General features: G+C 54.6%; 1 long non-coding RNA gene across 1 annotated transcript; it reads right to left on the bottom strand.

Moving 5' to 3' along the window:
- Positions 1-487: 487 nt before the first annotated feature.
- LOC127488259 (uncharacterized) lies at positions 488-12,729 on the bottom strand. Its single transcript, XR_011382723.1, has 2 exons — positions 10,200-12,729; positions 488-8,128 (listed from the first exon to the last, which is right to left on the bottom strand). It is a non-coding gene; the product is annotated as an uncharacterized lncRNA (long non-coding RNA).
- Positions 12,730-16,414: the final 3,685 nt, after the last annotated feature.

Genomic DNA, 16,414 nt, shown 5'->3' with positions numbered 1-16,414 from the left:
CAAGCACGTGGGCCACCCTCCACTGCTTTTCCCAGGACATTGGCTGATCCAGGGCAGCTGGATCAGGATCGGAGCAGCTGGGACTAACTGGTGCTCCTATGGGAAGGACACTGGCCTTACGGGCAGCGGCTTTACCCTCTATGCCACACTGCTGGCTCCCACATAGTCATTATGCTAAGTGTTCACTAATACCCTGCAGTCCATCACGGCAGATTTCTGTTAGAATATAACTCGTAAATGTTGTAGAGCTGAGGGGCCGTCGTGTGCGCTGTAAGCTGTCTTGTGGCATCTCTGGCTCTCCCCTCGGGATGCTCTGCTCGGGACAAAGTCCCCTGGCAGGCACATTTACCCACGGTGCACAGTATTTAAACACTCTTGATACTGTGCCTGCATTTCTACTTGAAAATTCATATTCCCTTAAATGACAGTTGCCCTTCCTTTTAAATTGTTACATAAAGCATTTAGAATAGTTAAAAGCTTTGAAATGTAAGATATTTATAATTACTTTACTCACAGCACTCAATAAGATGTCCCTACCTAGTAAGGCATTCTCAATGCTTTCTCTCGATTTGTTGGAGTTTTCCCATGACTTTCTCTCCTGGCTTACAAGGGCTGGTGACTCTTCTCAAAAAGCTCATTAAGGGAACAGAGTATGCGGAGTTGTTGTGACGCAATGCACACAGATCACAACACAACGGCTCGACAGACACGGCACAACTGGAGGGTTTGGGGACGGGGTGGGAAGACCTCTTCCTGGAATCAGTGGCCTTCTCTCCGGTTCCCAAAGCCACCCTGGGGTCGATCGCTCTTCAGGTGCAGCGAGCGAGTGCAGCAGCCAGGGAGCACCCTGACCTGTTGTCTGGCCATCCTGCCTCCTTACTGTCCTGGTAGAAATCAGCCACGTGGGCTCACCCACCATGGGAGGCTGAGGGGTTCAGGCTGGGCGGTTAGGGTCTGCCCTGCAGGAATCCCGTGGGAGTTTAGTGTATCCAGTCAGCACTGCCTTTTGTGGAAACCCTCTCGCACTCATTTCTTACACGGCTTCGTACCTGTGGGGGCTCTGGGAGGCGGGGGGATGGACCGGGCTGGGTTCCCTACAGTCACAGGGTTTTTTCCCGTGCGTTCAGTGACACAGCCCGAGGTGTGGCTTCCGGTATGGAGTCTCCCCATTCATCGCAACCAAGCGCTCCCGTGTGAGTTCTCGGATGCTCTCACGGCAGACAGCCTCCCACTCCGTCTTCACCAGGTCTCCTGTGTGAGTTCTCGGATGCACGGTGAGGCTCTCCCGGCAGACAGCCTCCCACGCTGTCTTCACCAGGTCTCCCGTGCGAGTTCTCGGAAGTGCGAGGAGCTGTGAGTGCAGGCAGGAAAGTTTCCGTACTCCCACGCGCGTGCTGGTCACTGGTGTGGGTCCTGTGTGCAGGACGGCGCGTCTGCGGCAGAGTTCTCCCCCGCTCTCTAACGGCGCTTCCTCCTCTGTGCACCCTGACCCATCTGGAGGTTCAACTTCTGCAGAAAGGTTTTCCAAACTCTACCCTGTGGGCTTCTCCCCAGGAGTCCTCTGGTGCAGTGAGGAGACTGGGGGTGAAGCCATCTCCCCACTGAGAACACCCGCAGGGCTCCCCAGGCGTCCTCTGGTGCAGCTGGTGTGGCTCCTGGGAGTCCTACTTCCTTTACAGTCACGTGGTCTCTCTGCCACGTGAGTTCTCTGGTGCACTGTGGGCCCGTTTCTGATGCTGCACACTCTACACTGCTGGGGTTTCTCGCCGCGTGAGCATTCCAATCTGCGCTCTGATCCAAGCTTCTCCACATTCCCCACTCACATTCCCCACCCCCATGAGTCCTCTGATGTACAGTGAGGGCGTCCTCAGGCAAACGCTTTCCGACGTGCACTGCACTCACGGTTTCCCCTCGTGTGAGCTCCGTGTACGCTGGGGCCTCACTTCGGGCAGGCTCTCCCATTCACTGCACTCATAGGGTTTCCTCCTGTGTGAATTCTGGGGTGCAGGAAGAACAACTTTTGACAGGAGTTTCCACATGCACTGCACCCCCAGGGCTACGACCCAGTGTGCACTCGTGACGGACAGGCAGGTCGGGCTCAGGCGAGCAGGGTCTCTCACGTTAGGGAGGTGCACGTTTGCCTTGCACGTACTCTCCGATGCTAATGCGGGTTCTCACATCCGCACGGTTTTCTGCTACATCCTGAGCTTGGTGAGGTCAGACTCTACAGGGAGTTTTCTCCTCACCTGAGGTCTGTCTTGCGCGGCGAGCGCTCACTGACCACACACACCGAGGACGGCCGCGGGCGACGTGCTCTGGTGTCCACGAGGGCTGCCGCCCAGCCTGCGCCTCGCGATGCTGAGCATGACGCCCACAGCGTCCGAGACTCCCCAGTCCTGCTATGAGCACTGTGTTTCTTTCCTGCACACATCTCATCAGGTTCACTATGGAGAGGCACGTTCTGACACATTAAAGTCAGCTCTGAATAGTTGCCATTATTTATAATCTGGGCCCAAATAAAAAATTGAAGTAAGTTTCATTTTGTAACATGAAGACAGCACTTTACTGAAAAAACCAAAGATGTTTACCTACTCCATGTGCACCACGTGTCCATGTGAGCACGAGGCAGGAGCAGAAGTCCAGACACAGGACACGGAGGACACAGACCACGGTGATGCGGTGCACGGCTGAGCCTCGGGGGTGAGCAATGACGCGAGTCCCAGAGGCAGAGCCTTTGTAACTGGGATTAGTGCCCGTGCCGAAGAGGCTGAGGGGTGCTTCTCTGTCCCACACACAACAGGTGCCACCTAAGAACGGGCCCTGACCAGACTCCGAATCCCATGACACCTGGTCTTGAACTGAGACATAGACCTCCACTGTTTATGACTTACCCACGCTAAGGTGCTTTGTTATAGGAGCCTGAACAGACCAAGCCAGCTTCCCTCACCCCTACACCCCACCACCACATCAGGTAATGCTTGCGGTAGCTGTTTACCTATACATCAATGGTAACATGTATGGGTATAGAGGAAAAGGTCACAAGGCATAGCAACAGATGAAAAACACAACTTGGGACGACAGAGCAAGCGTCAGAGCAGACGTGGCTGCGATGTTGGAATTAAAAAAAACTCCTCTGATTAATATGCTAAGGGCTCGCATCGATAAAGCAGAAAACATGTAAGACTGGATGAGCAGTGTAAGCAGGCTTAATTCCTGGGACCAAAAGGAAATGCTAGAGATAAAAAGTCCTGTAACAGAAATGAAGAACGTGTCTGACTGGTTTCTTAGACAACATGCGAGGAGAGGACTTCTGAAGATACGGCAGTGCAAAGCAAAAAAACTGACCATCAGACGGTGACTTCAGCAAGATGGCTGCCCAGAGAGCCTGGTGTTCACGTCCCACACACACACACCCAAATGATTAAACAACTGGAACTCCTGAAAAAGAGCCCTGGAGCACAGCAGGTGAGTGCCAGTGACCACATGCAACATGGAGACTTAGGCAGCCAACCCATCGCAGTCAGGATCAGCGTGGCACCAGGAGGGGCTCCCCCTGTGGGGAAGGGTAGGCAGGAGGAACCCGGCCGCCATCGGCATCACAAGCACCTGCGGTCTTGTTGGGGAGCCCAGCTGCAGGAGAGCCTGGGGGGCTGTGCGGCAGCACCGTCACACGGAGGCGCCCACTCGGTGCTGGCCCCTCCGTGCCCTGCCCTCTCAGGACCCAAGCTGCTTCTGCACAGTATTCTGGAAACTGCAGCCACCACTGAGGTGCACCCCACCCCCGGGACAGCAGCCACACCTCCCCATCCCCAGCGCTTCACTGCCTTTGCTGTCCACTCACGTGCCCACCCTGGTCCCGTGGGAGCAGGGCCCGAGCCACAGGCTGCCCAGCCCCACACCTCTCTGACACTCTGCTGCTGTGCCCCATGGGAAGCAGCCTGTCCACCAGCCTACTGCCCCTCTGGAGGGTTCAAGAGACAGTACACCCCCTGCCCAACAGCAGTGCCCCGGCCCCTGGATGTCCAGCCCTTGGCACAACACACAAGGTAGCCCATGCCAGGGGGCAAGTTGCACGGCCCCCTTAAGTCTAAGGCACCGTGGCATTCGTGGACTTCGCTGACGTGGCTACAGCCAGGGAAAGTGCACAGGCCGTTACTGTGCACACCCACACTGAGGACCACGCATCCTACTTGTCTGACACCTGGGGCGCACCTGTAGGCAAAAGTCTTTCCCTACAAAGACCACAGAACTGCAAGAGAAGGCTGTTCCACCAGGAAGCACAGGCATGAATCTAGGGCCATGAGAATGAAGAGGAAGGAACATGGTATCACCCAAGAAATGCAATAGGTCTCCAGCAAGTGACCACACCCCCGAAATAAATTTACAAACTGACTGAGTCCAAGGAAACTCAGCAAGATAAAAGAAATTTCAACTACAACTCAATGAAATCAGGAAAATAATTCATGATATGAACAAGAAATTCAATAGATATATATCTATATATCATAAAAAAGGGAATCAAACAAATCCTGGAGCAAAAGAATTCAATGAATGAAATAAAAAGCATAATTGAGAGCTGCAAGAGCTGACTATAAGATTAAAAAGAATTTCTGAACTTGGGGCCGGTGCTGTGGTGTCACGGGTAAGTCTGCTGCCTACAGCGCCAGCACCCGACACGGCTGGTTTGCGTCCTGGCTGCTCCACTTCTGAACTAGCTGCCTGCTAGTGTGTCTGAAAAGTAGTGGAAGACGGCCTAAGTCCTTGGGTCCCTGAAGCCAGATGGGAGACCTCCAGGTTCCTGGCTTTGGATCAGCACAGCTCTGGCTGTTGAGGCCATTTGGGGAACAAACCAGTGGAGGGAAGACCTCTGTCTCTCTGTAACTATGCCTTTCAAATAAATAAATAAATCTTAAAAAAAAAAAAGAGAGAGAGAGAGAGAAAGTACAAAAAGGGAAACAAAGGAAAGTTAGGGGTTTATCAGGTTTAATTCAGAATAAAAAAATTTGTGAACTAGAGGACACAGTTTTTTGAAATAACATAATCTGGAGAAAAGAAAACAGAATTAAAAACAGTAATGAAAGGCTGAGCTACAGCACAGCATGAAGTGTGGAGACAGAGGGAGAAGAGATGGAGGGAGACAGAAAACTTTTAATAAGATCATTACTGAAAACTTCTCAAGCTCAAGTCTTGGGAGACAAATCGACTTCCAAATCCATGAAGCTCAAAGATGCAAACCAAAGACACCCTCACTGAGGCACATTATAATCAAACTTTATTATAACGAAGAGAGAAAGGGCCAGTTCTAAAAGCAGCAAGAGAAATGCTGCACCGAGTCACACACGAGGGAACCCTCATTATGCTGTCAGCAGATTTCTCAGCAGAAACTGCAGACCAGGAGAGAACAGGGTGACGTGCTCAAAGTGACCAATGAAAAAGCTGCCTAGATCAGTACATCCAGGAAAGCCACACTTGAGAAGTAAAGGAGAAATAAGCGTTCTTCCCAGACAGGCAAAGGCTGAGGAAATTCATCACCATGAAAGTGGCCCTACAAGAACTGCTCAAAGAAGTTCCCTGGCTGGGGCCGGCGCCACGGCTCAATAGGCTAATCCTCTGCCTGCGGTGCTGGCACACCGGGTTCTAGTCCTGGTCGGAGCACCGGATTCTGTCCCGGTCGCCCCTCTTCCAGGCAGGCTCTCTGCTGTGGCCCGGGAGTGCAGTGGAGGATGGCCCAGGTGCTTGGGCCCTGCACCCCATGGGAGACCAGGAGAAGCACCAGGCTCCTGCCTTTGGATCAGCATGGTGCGCTGGCCGGGCGGCCATTGGAGGGTGAACCAACGGCAAAAGGAAGACCTTTCTCTCTGTCTCTCTCTCTCCCACTGTCCACTCTGCCTGTCAAAAAAAAAAAAGAAGTTTCCTGGCTGGAAGCAAAATGATTATAATTATAATTATTGTCATGAAAACACATGAAAGCATAAATAAATCCCACTGGCAGAAGTAAACTCATTATCAAATTCTGAATATTTTGTTAATGTGATAGTTTATAATTTTACAAATCTCTAGTATGAAGGCTAAAAGAAAAAAAACAGCCATGCTTGGCCATTAACAATAAGTTAATGGTTAACAATAAGTTAATGGCCAGTGCTGTGGCTCACTTGGCTAATCCTCTGCCAGCAGCACTGGCACCCCGGGTTCTAGACCGGTTGGAGTGCCGGATTCTGTCCCGGTTGCTCCTCTTCCAGTCCAGCTCTCTGCTGTGGCCCAGGAGGGCATGGAGGATGGACCAAGTACTTGGGTTCCTGCACCCACATGGGAGACCGGGAGAAAGTACCTGGCTCCTGGCTTCGCAATGGCACAGTGCCATCCGTTGCAGACATTAGGGGAGTGAACCAATAGAAGGAAGACCTTCCTTTCTGTCTCTCTCTCACTGTCTATAACTCTCTCTCTCTGTCTCTCTCTCTCACTGTTTAACTCTGCCTGGCAAAAAAAAAAAACAAAAAACAAAAAACAAAAAACAATAAGTTAATGGCCAATGGCAACTGGAGCTACAATAAGTTGTTAATGATATATTATATTTATATATTTAATATGTATATATTTATATGCAATATAAAAAGGTATAAATTAAGGCCAATAAATAATATACTATGGAGAGTAAGAGTCCAGAGTCTACGTATGTGACCAAAGTTAAGTAATTAGCTTAAAATACCATTAAAATTATACTTCTTTCTATAAGCCCTGTAATAACAAATAAAAAATTACAGCAGATATAGACAAAAAGACAAAGGAATCAAACTGCGTCAGTACAGAAGACCACTGCCCCACAAGGTTAAACAAGAAGCAGAGGTATGCAAACAGAAAACAAGTGGACAGAGTCCTTGCCCTACAACAGAAGCCGGAATGTAAACGGACTGAATTCCCCTGTGAAGACAGGAGCAGCTGACTGATGACGCGAGACCCACTGCATGCTGCCTGCAAGAACTCACTTCCCTGCAGAGACACACAGTGTAGGGAAGATGACGACGACATTCCACGTGAATGGAACCAGGGGCAGCAGGGGTGGCCACACTTACATCAGAACAGACCAAGTCAAGAACTGTAAAAAGACAACAGATGTCATGGATAATGATTTCTAAACAATTTATAATGAAAGTGATTACATTCATTTACAATTGTGTGTAATTCCACGGGGTTGGCTGGGACGAGCAGAAGCTGGGCCTCAGGGACTGAATTAACCTGCAGGGCGTGGGGAGGGGCACACAGGCCACGTACCGGAGGACTCTGGGATTCCCACACCGGGGAAAGCTGGGGTTTCCTGCCATCCAGGCATCTGCCTAAACAAACTCCTGGGAAGAAACTTCTCTGTCACAGAGAAAACCTGACAGGAGAGAGAGGATGAAGAAGGACGTTCAAGCTGCAAGCAGAAACTAGAGGAAATATAAAGGAACCAGAACTTGCCGAAATAAAACTCAATATTCATTCCCAGGTCTTCCAGGCAAAACATTTTAGAGAAATGGCTTTGTAGTAGGGATCAAACCTCGTGCTTTTGTAAAAAATGACAAATGATCAAAAATATCGTCAGCATCCGAGGAAACTGAGGGTGCGACAGGCTGCCCGGCACGCAGCGGGGCTTCTCTGCCCGCCGTCCCCTCGGTGCCCAGAGAACAAAGGCCCGTCTCAGTGAGTCACTGGCTTTGGTCTAACGGACTTCCATCCAGAAGCCCACATCTTTAAAAGAAATAGCTGCACTGACACATTTCAAAGGTAAAGTCAGGAAAAACAAAACTAAACAAAAAAAGAGCCTGCTGGATACCGAGTTTAATGTAAGCAAGAATCAGGTGGAAAAAAGAAAGTTGTCAACTGCTCAACCAGGCATTTCCTTAAAAGGAAAAACACTGAGTGCGAATGCTGAGAGCCCTGAGTGAGGGCAGAGCCAGGTGTGCGGATCTTCCCAGGGGCCAGGCTGGGCTGGACTTCAGACTGCGGCAGGTGCGCAGGGGCTAACTGAGCACTCAGACCAGGGCCTGCGGCTCCCCCTGCCACCAAGGGCAGTGCCTCCTCCGTGTGCTGGGTGCACGTGGCGTGTCAGATGGCAGGTCACTGCACCCGATTCAGCTGCGCTTCCAGTCAGCTCCCTGATATGGAAAGAGGAACCTAAATCACGTATGACCACATGGAAACTGTGCTTATTAACCACTGCCACAGATTCTTACTGCTGTTATTGAGGGGTGGGAGCTGCGTCCCCTTAAACTGGGGCCAACCTTAGAGTGGACTAAGAGGTGTGGACTAAGAGGCTCTGGGACTTCTGAGAGCCTACGCAGCCGCACATCTTCTGCCTGCGTCTCTTGGATGTTTGCTGTGGGAGCAGCCAGCCAACCCGACTGCGAGGAGGTCAAAGAGGTCACAGAGAGGGCTGGCTGCCTGCTCCAGGCTCACAGCCACCAAGTGCCCCTGCAGGGGGGACCAGGGACATAGTGAGGCAGTCAACCCATGCAGCCCTGTCCAGGTTTCTGACCCACAAAACTGACACACGAGAGGAGGTCCTTGTAGCGAGCAAGTCACATGTATGTACTGAAGGGGCAGAGACAAGGAGAGCTCTTGCCTGCTGGTCCACTCCCCCAGACGCCTACAACAGCCAGGGCTGGGCCAGCAACCAAGAACTCAGCGCAGGCCTCCACGCGGGTGCTGGGACCCAAAGACTTGAGCCAGCACCTGCTGCCTCCTAGAGTCTGAGATGGCAGAGAGCTGGGGATCAGCCCCGGGCACTCTCTAGGAAACACAAGCATCTTAATCCTGCACCTGCCTCTAAGGAGTGCGTTTTTGGTCCTCTGCTATGTCGCCCGTAATGGAAGTCTACACTAGAGACCAAGGTGAACATGCAGTGTGCAGATTCAGATCAAGTATCGGGTTCCAAAGACGAGTGCAGAGCATTTCACATCTCACTCTAGGTCCAAACTGTGACCGTGAATTCCAAATGTTCAACTGCGCTGCCACGTTCTGTTCTTAGCCAACTATTAACCACAGTTTTAACCCCGCAGTTATATCCAAAGCGTACACCTACTTTTCCCTACTCATTTGTAGGTCGTTATCTGGAATAGAATTAAATACAAACTTTAAAGGAGTTCGAAAACATGACAGGTTTTGTTTTGAATTACAGATACACACGGTATGCTAATGAGAACTACAGACATAATCACTGACATAGATTTATCTAGGCAAAAGGCAAAAATTCTGAAAATCCATGCTTGTTACTACTCTTCGCTCACCTTGGCACTGGCCCTTGTTCAAACACGTCCCACTAACTGAACTGCTTCTTCCTGCGGACCCCTAAGACGGCCGTGTGCTCTGGCTAGGAAGCTTGGCTCACTGAGAAAACACAGCCTTCCTGTTCTGCCAAGGACGACACTCGCAGCCGGACGGTCACCGTGTGCCGTGACCCGAGCGCTCCTCCGTCACTGGCCCTGCGTGCAGATATTGGCATCAAGTGAAGGAACTGAGGGGCTGACTCAGAGGGGCAGGACTGACCCACATGAGAGGCCTGAGAGTGCGCGAGCTGTCGGGAGGGATGCTACGTCAGGATCTGGGTCAGCGGCTGTGTGGCTGCAATACCACGGCCTGAGGAAGCCAGGAGGGCGTGGCTTTGGTCTTGGCTTCCTTGGGTGCAGGCGCCTTTCAGACAGCTACAAGGACGCACTGAACAGGAAGCGGAACCTGTGGTCTGAAGGCTGGGGAGAAACAGGACGGGCGGGCCCGGTCAGAACCGCAGCGTGGGGTGAACGGGGAACAGCGTGGGGACCTGGACGGCCGCTGTCAAATTCCAGAAGAGGGAAGGAACCATTCGTGAGGTCTGGACAGACACGAACACAGTGAGCTTCCGGACGAGGATGATGGCAGCTCAACGTGGCCGGGCATTCAGGTAAGGCCAACATAGCCCATGGGCACTGGATGGGATCATTTAGGTCAACAGTGAGGTTGACAAGCAATCAACTAACCCTCTGACTGAGTGGGTTAAAGGACAGGTGAGTACTGGAAACACTCGTCAGCAAATAAAACTCACACCAGTACGCTGCACCTCACACCAGTGCTCAGAGCTGCGACCACGTGAGGGATGTTAAGGGCTGCGGCTGACTCTAACCTCTGGACGTCTTAGGATTTACCAATGAATCTAGTACAGCCTCTCCAAAGCTCTCACCGTCTCCAACGTCCCTTACACGGGCTGTGCGTCAGCACTGGCCATGTCCACTGCTCAGGGTGTCCATTTCCAAGCTGCTGGGAAAAGCCTTTCCATCGCGTCCTGTTAGATCGATGGAGGCGGCGCTGCAGCCTGGTGCCGGCGAGCCTTCCTGTCCCGACGGCCCACCACGCTCTCCTCCCGGATTCCATTCCGCCACGGAACAAACAAGACCGGCCGCACTCCCGTCCTGACTCCGTGCAGACCGCGCACCAGACGCGCCCTGGTCAGACGCTCCGCCGTCTCACGGTCGCCTCCTTCCACGCCAGCCTCCTCTGCTTCCGCGCTTCCTTCAAGCTGGGTTTTACTCAACTCTGCCTTTCCACTTTGGTTCATGGGTCCCCGAAAGCTCATAAAATGCAACATAAAGCAAAATGAGGAATAAATAGGCAAGTGACTCGCTGGAGATTTATTTGTTGTTCCTGGAAATGCACAGAGCACGCTGCAAACAGCAGGGAGAGGTGAGCGGCGTGGATCAAAGACTCAAGTCTCCTAGGTTCCCCTGCCCCCAGATCTCCACGTGGGAGCTGGATGACAACGAGATAAAGGCTCCCCTGCGGGTGAATAATTACAGACACATCTCACAGGCAGGTTCACGAGGAGAGAGGAGACATGCGATCTGGACTGTTGGCCTCCGTGAGGGCTTCTACCACAGTGTGTCTTGCTTCTACAAGCACAAACCTAGACCTCACGGAAGGTACGCACCTTGCAATCCTACACGTTCTGGCCAGGATTTTAGAGGGAAACATAATGTTCACTTCCACAGTACCTGGTGCTGGGAGATCTCCCACTGGCTGATCTCGCCTGCACACGCAGGGGCAAGGTACTGGCCCAGTGCCGCCGGCCTTCCTGGCACAGTCACGCTACGAAGAGGCTGGAGACCTTTTGGAGACACAGGGCCTCCCTGAGTCCGCACAAGCACTGGGCGCGTGAATGACGCCGTCTTCAACCAACCAGCTTAGCCAAGGCCCTGGGTGACAAAGCCGCACCTGTGGCCCAGGAACACAAGCAGGAACCGAGCTCCCAGGTGAACGCGGATCAGAGACCCGAGCAAACGCCACGGTGGCTTTTTCAGGCCAGTACGTTTTGAAAGGTTTCGTGTCCAGAAAATGCTAACTGATCCATCTCAGCCACCAGAACTGAACACCAAAACTACACAGAGAGAGAATGTCTTACTTTACACATCAAATACAAACGCCAGAATTCACAACAGAATGCATGAATTCTGAAAATCACAACCAATGTCAACGGCATGACCTCCCTCCCTCCCTCCTTCCTTTCAGGATTTGTTCATTTATTCAAAAGGCAGAGTCACAGAGAGACAGAGACGGGTTTTCCATTTGCCAGCTGATTCCCTAAATGGCCCAACAGCCAGGGCGGGGCCGGGCCGGAGCCGGGTGCCTGGAGCTTCATCCAGGTCCCCCACGCGGTGCAGAGGCCCAAGCACGCGGGCCATTAGCAGAGAGCTGGATCAGAAGTGGGACTTGAACCGGCGCCCCTATGGGATGCTGGCGCTGCAGACAGGGGCTTACCCTGCTACGCCACTGCACCGGCCCAGAATTAATGACTTGCAAGGAGAAATAATCGACATTAAGTGGGAAATGGTTGTAGTATTAATGCCTTGAGGTCACATAATCCACAGAAAACGCTGGGGTTAATAAGCATGGGGTTGCTGAAAGCCCTGTTTGTGGCAGGTTAACTTCAGGTACAAAAATAATCAGCTACCCCCGCGCGGCCCCGCCCACATGCCCAGCCGGGCGCACCTGTTCCTCCGGACACGGGTCCAAACCCTCCAACAGTGTCCACCCTTGGACAGCTGATGGCGGAGTTCTCATCCGGCCAGGATCCTCCTCCCGCGACCCCCGTGCCTCCTCCAAAGGCTGGGGGGGGGCTCCGGCCGGTGGGGTTCCCATCACAGCCGCCCTTCTCAAACTGCACCCCTCCTCTACTCCCGGGAAGAGCGGCCCGCCATCGCGACCCCCGTCTCCTGGGGAGCCCGCGGTCCTGGAAGCTGGGTGTCGGCACCAGGAGGGCCCACGGCCGTCACGCGGACGCCTCGCGGTGACTTTCCGGGGGCTCCCGGGGGGCTCACTTTGCGGACGGGCGCACAGTGCCACACGGCGCCGCCCCCTCTCGCCCCCTCTTCGCGCAGCTTCCAGAACCAGCTATGCTCCCCTGGACGCACCCTCCATCACGGACAGCACAGCCCGAACCGGCTCCTGCCCAGACCCGGACCCCGGGATCCGGCGCCAGGTGGCTGCCTTCCCATGCGCCCCAGGCCCGCGGTTCGCGCCTACACGCCAGGTTCTGCTTCCACAAGCTGGGATAACCGGCCCGCTCCCCAGGGAACAATACGGTCCCTGGGCTCCTCTTTCACTCGCATCTAACTTAAGTGACTGCATCCAGCCCCGGAGCTGCTGCCCCGCTCCCGGAGCGCACCACGAACCGGAAGTTCCGGCGGAAGAGGGCTGGCTTGGGCGGGACGCACATGCGCAGACTCATCCCTGGAGGGCGACTACATTTCCCAGAACCCTCCGCGGCCCTCCCTTAGGGACCGGAGGCGGAAGTCGTATTTCCCTTCCCCGAGTCGGTTACCAGGAGACCAGAAACTAATGGATAGCTGTGGTCCCTTCCCACTGGGCGAGATGAGGAATTCTGGTCGCCGCCGGTTAAACGCTGCTTGGCAGACTGGGGCATCCTGAGGAAAGTGGGGAAATCCGAGCGTGGGGCAGTCAGTGCATGGTGTTCACAATAAGTTTGTATTTCGAGCTCTGATCAGGCCTGGGGCTGCTACAGAACCGCATCTGTCTTCATTCTGCAGCGCCCAGTTTTCGTTCCGCTTTGTTGGAGAGATGGCGGCCCCTTTCCGCACCCGCTGAGAGCTGTGCGCGGCCGCCCAGTCCTCGGCGCCCGCCGGGGGCTCCCAGGTCAGGGCCGGGGGCTCTCAGGTCAGGGCCGGGGGCTCCCAGGTCAGGGCCGGGGCTCTCAGGTCAGGGCCGGGGGCTCCCAGGTCAGGGCCGGGGGCTCCCAGGTCAGGGCCGGGGGCTCTCAGGTCAGGGCCGGGGGCTCCCAGGTCAGGGCCGGGGCTCCCAGGTCAGGGCCGGGGGCTCCCAGGTCAGGGCCGGGGGCTCCCAGGTCAGGGCCGGGGCTCTCAGGTCAGGGCCGGGGGCTCCCAGGTCAGGGCCGGGGGCTCCCAGGTCAGGGCCGGGGCTCCCAGGTCAGGGCCGGGGGCGCCCAGGTCAGGGCCGGGGGCTCTCAGGTCAGGGCCGGGGGCGCCCAGGTCAGGGGCCGGGGCTCCCAGGTCAGGGCCGGGGGCTCTCAGGTCAGGGCTGGGGGCGCCCAGGTCAGGGCCGGGGCTCCCAGGTCAGGGCCGGGGGCGCCCAGGTCAGGGCCGGGGGCTCTCAGGTCAGGGCCGGGGCTCCCAGGTCAGGGCCGGGGGCTCCCAGGTCAGGGCCGGGGCTCCCAGGTCAGGGCCGGGGGCGCCCAGGTCAGGGCCGGGGGCTCCCAGGTCAGGGCCGGGGCTCCCAGGTCAGGGCCGGGGGCGCCCAGGTCAGGGCCGGGACTCTCAGGTCAGGGCCGGGGCGCCCAGGTCAGGGCCGGGGGCTCTCAGGTCAGGGCCGGGGCTCCCAGGTCAGGGCCGGGGGCTCCCAGGTCAGGGCCGGGGCTCCCAGGTCAGGGCCGGGGCGCCCGGTACCCCTGGGCCGTGGACTGGGCAGCGCCCTGTGCCCCTGTCGGCGCATCCGCCTCCCCTTCCGTTTCTGTTCATTTTGAGCTGGACCTGGACGTTGCCTTCCTCTCCTGGCGTCTGCACGGACAGGGCCGGGAGCGCTGCAGGGCGTCTCCCCGGAGCTCGGCGGCGGCCGCAGGAGAGGCCCGAGGCCTGCCCGTCCCCTCCTGGCTCTCCCTAGCGCCTGGCCTTCCGGAACCCCGCGTCGCCTCTTGGTGACCGTCTGCGCTCGGACCCGGCCTGCCAGGCCTCCCTGCCCCAGGCCCCTGGAGCCCGGGGCTCCCTGCTGGGCAGCGTTGGCCTCCGTAGTCTCCGCTCTGCGAGTGCGGGCCTGGGTTCCCTCCGTGGCCCCGGCTTCCCCATCAAGTGCAGACGGAGACCTCGTCCCGCTCGGCTGTGGCAGTCCCACGCCCGGAGGGGAGGCGCCCAGGACACCCGGAGGGAGTTTCCAGGGTCGCCTGCATCGCAGTTTCCGTGTTAAGGTTTACGCGTTCGTTGGTGAAGTCTTACCCAAGAATTTTCCTCTGGGTTCGGAGGTAACTGGAATCGTTTCTTTCATTTTGGGGTTGTTCATTTCTTGCGGAAGGACGACCTTTCTCTCTCTCACTGTCTAACTCTGCCTGTAAAAAAAAAAATACAGTTGGTTTTTGTGTACTAAGTTTGTGTTCTGTTGCTTTCTCTAGTTGTGTTATTTCTGGTTTTTATGGATTCCCTAAGGTCTCGTCCTCTGTGTGAGAGGATGGTTCTGCCTCTTCATTTCTCGTCCAGATGCCTTCCATTTAGTTCTGTTGCCAAAACTGCTTCTCATGCCGTGAGGATGCCGTGGTGAGAGCTGAGGTCACCTGGTTCCTGATCTCGGGGCAGGAGTGGACGGATGTGTGCTAAGTGTGCTATCAGCTGTGGGTCTTTCTACGTCCTTTGTCAATCCACGGCTACTCCCTTCTCTTCCTACATCGTTGGATGTTTTCATCAAGAAAGGATTTCGGTTTTTGTTAGGCTTGTTTTCTGCTCTATTGAGGTGGTCATGGGGCTTTATTACCGCATTGATACGGCATACTGCATTGAGTGATTCTTTGCTGTTTGGTTAACAGCCTTGTGTTCCCGCGATGAATCCGACTTGATCATGGGCATAATTATTTCAATCGGTTGCTGGATTGTTTTTAGTTTTGGGGGGATTTCCCATATACAGACATAAGATATATTGGTCTGAACACTTGTTTTCTTGTGATGACTGTGTGTGATTTTGGTGTCATGGAATACTGTCTAATAGAATGAATTGGGAAATTACTGCTTCTACTTTTTGCAAGATTTGGGAAGAACTGATATGAAATCTCCAAATGTTTGGTAGTATTTATTCGCCAGTGAAATTTCTGAACCATGGACGTAGTCTTCTATTTCAGTTAAAAATAAGCAGTGGGCCTTTGGTACAGCGATTGACATGCCCCGGGGTTGCCTTCCTGCCACACTGCAGTGCCTGGCTTTGAATCTTGGCTACTCTGCTTCCTGTACACCTTCCTGCCAGTGCACACCCTGGGAAGTGTGGTGATGACTCAAGTAGTGGCCTCTCTGCAGCCCCAGTTTGAATTCTGGGCTCCCGGCTTCAGCATGGCCCAGCCCAGCTGTTGTGGCATTAGGGAAACGACCAGTGGACGGAAGATATTTATGTGTCTTTCTCTGTCTCTCTCTGCCTTTTAAATAAAAGGAAAATAAATAAATAACAACTAAGAGAAACAACCTACCCAAGCTTCTCAGAATTGACCATGTCTGAAGTTTCAGAAGCGTCCGTATAAAAGAACGACACATTCGGTGGCTGGGTCGTCTCCTGCACCCTGCCTCCCGCAGCCCTGGATTGTGGTGACGGCACTGCCAGGTCGTCGTCTGCCCGGGACTGTCCTGGGCCGGCAGCGTGACGCCGTCCTCCGAGCTCTGAGCCGCTTCCTGCGGGAGTGCCTCGTGCTTTGCTTTCAGGACAGATCCCTTGAATCCTGCGGCAGCTTAGTCTTGCTGGCCTGGCCTTGGCTCTTGCACTTCTAACAGCTGCTTCTGACCCACTTGGGAAGTTCATTTGGAAGCCAATCTCATTCCCGAGGCTCCGGGAGGCAGCCCTCCGTCATGGCTCGTTTTCATCCTGTTACTAGCACGTTCGTGTCCGCTGCAGAGTTATTTCATCTTGGAAGTTATCAGGGATTTGTACCACACTTCTGGTAGAGCCCTTGCTCCCTCAGCGTCACCTCCCACAGTTGGGGCACAGCCCTCAGGGGACGGAGTTGACCTCAACATCTGCTCCCACCTGCAGGTCTTTGGACTGATGATTGTGAATGCTGGGCTGCACACCTAGAACGTGGAATCTCATTTTCCCCAGTTCTAAATTCTCAATGAGTATGCATGCTCTCAGAGCCGTGAAGACAGGACGAGCTCTGTCCAGACAACTCCGCTCTCTGCTGGGGGATCCGCGGACG

The sequence above is a fragment of the Oryctolagus cuniculus genome, chromosome 15 (genome assembly GCF_964237555.1).
Source record: "Oryctolagus cuniculus chromosome 15, mOryCun1.1, whole genome shotgun sequence".
Classification (NCBI taxonomy): domain Eukaryota; kingdom Metazoa; phylum Chordata; class Mammalia; order Lagomorpha; family Leporidae; genus Oryctolagus; species Oryctolagus cuniculus.
This window is presented reverse-complemented; position numbering and strand designations above follow the sequence as displayed.